Source organism: Lontra canadensis, unplaced genomic scaffold, assembly GCF_010015895.1.
Source record: "Lontra canadensis isolate GAN:19392208 unplaced genomic scaffold, GSC_riverotter_1.0 scaffold49, whole genome shotgun sequence".
NCBI lineage: Eukaryota > Metazoa > Chordata > Mammalia > Carnivora > Mustelidae > Lontra > Lontra canadensis.
In genome coordinates, this window is record NW_022631043.1 from 1,141,953 (window position 1) to 1,143,606 (window position 1,654).

The window sequence follows — 1,654 nt, forward strand, 5'->3', positions numbered from 1 at the left end:
AAGGGGCACGGGGTAGGGGGTGTGTAGGATGCACCGTGAAGACAGGACGCGTACCTGTGGGCCCCAAAGATGTTCCTGTGGCAGCGGGAAGGGACCGGGAGGGAGCCCTGCCGTGGTGGCGGGGTGAGGGAAGGGCTGGGGCCTCTCCATGGCCTCCGGGGCTCCCCGAGGGGCCGCTCCGTGTGAAGGCTGCCCTTGGTTGCTCACAGGTTCTGGGGGGAAGGGGAGAAGGAACTGATGAAGTCCATCCTGGGTTAAGTGAGTATTAACTAGAAGTATTTTTATGTAAACGAGCTGTTGAAAATCTCCGTAAGATTTCAACTCACAGACCTTGAAACAAGATGGGAAGGCAGTGGTGTGATTTCAGGGCCCATCTTCTCTTGCAGGTCAGGGTGAAGAGAACCCCGGTGCCTGGGGCTTGTATCTGGCCAAGCACGTGGGTTGGGTGGGGCTGTGTCCTTAGTCTGCCTTGCATTTTCCTAAAACCTTTCTAAGGGGAAAGTTCTAGTAGAAGGGCGGGGTGGGTGCTTTGTTGCGGTGTGTCCTGTGGGTACAGAATGCGCTCCCAAGCCCATGGAGGCGCCAGGACAGTGGGAATGTGGGGCCAGGGTCAAGAGTTGGTCACCGGTAGGAACGGCGTGTGTGGGTTGGGAGTCTGTGAGCCCCTAGACAAGATACTCGAGTTTGTGATGCAGGCACTTTTCTCCTGGAGAGGGGCCGTAACCCGCCAAGGTCAAAGACCACCGCTGTAGACAGCCCACAGCATGCACTCAGCTGCCTTTTGGTGGGCTTGGAACACCCCCCCCATCCCCACCGCCCCTGCCCTGCGGGTGGCAAGCCACCCATCCTTGCTCGACCCGCCTCCCTGCTGTCCACTCCTGGGCGGCATCTCTGCTCCTTTATCCGGCCTCCCTGCCTCCCCAGCCTCTCCTTCCCACCCCCAAAGGCTGCTGATTCTTGCTAGTTCTCACTGTCTCAAGAGCCAAAAGCGGAACCCTCTCCTGCTGTCTGCCCTTCCTTGTCCTGTCTTCACCCCAACCTGGGATCAGATCATACAAGAAGACGCTTCTCTAGGAGTCAGGGTTTGTCTTCTCCACGGCTGAGCCGGAGGCAGCATCAGAGAGCTGTGGCGATCCGAGGTCGGGGTCTCCCGGGTGGCCCAGAACCAGTCCACAGAGCACCTGGACAGCCAGGGGGTGGGAGGCCACATGGCGGCCACCCCCGACTGACTCTCTGCTGGGGTTGTTTTCCTCTTTTGCAGATCAACCAGTCGCTCGATGGGGAGCAACGGCGGACCCCCTTCTTGTGTCACCTTCCCACCTCTCTGTAGCAAGAAAAATAACTTCAGCACCGCTTCGATAACGATGATGGAGCTAGTATTAACTGAATGGCAATTATGGATTTTTAACTCTAATTCACAGTAAACCAGCAAGCCGTGTGCTTACAGTCCGACCAAACATCATTTCGTTTTGCTGCGTGCCTCGCCCGTTCGTGAGAAGTTGAGAGATCTCTGTCTGTACACGGAGGGATATAAGCACCGCTCGCCAGAGGAACACAACTGACGCGGAGAGAGAAGGCGTCCTCCTTTATCCTTAACGATACCCGATAGCATTATCTATATAGGCAGAGGAGATCCATATACACGCATATATCT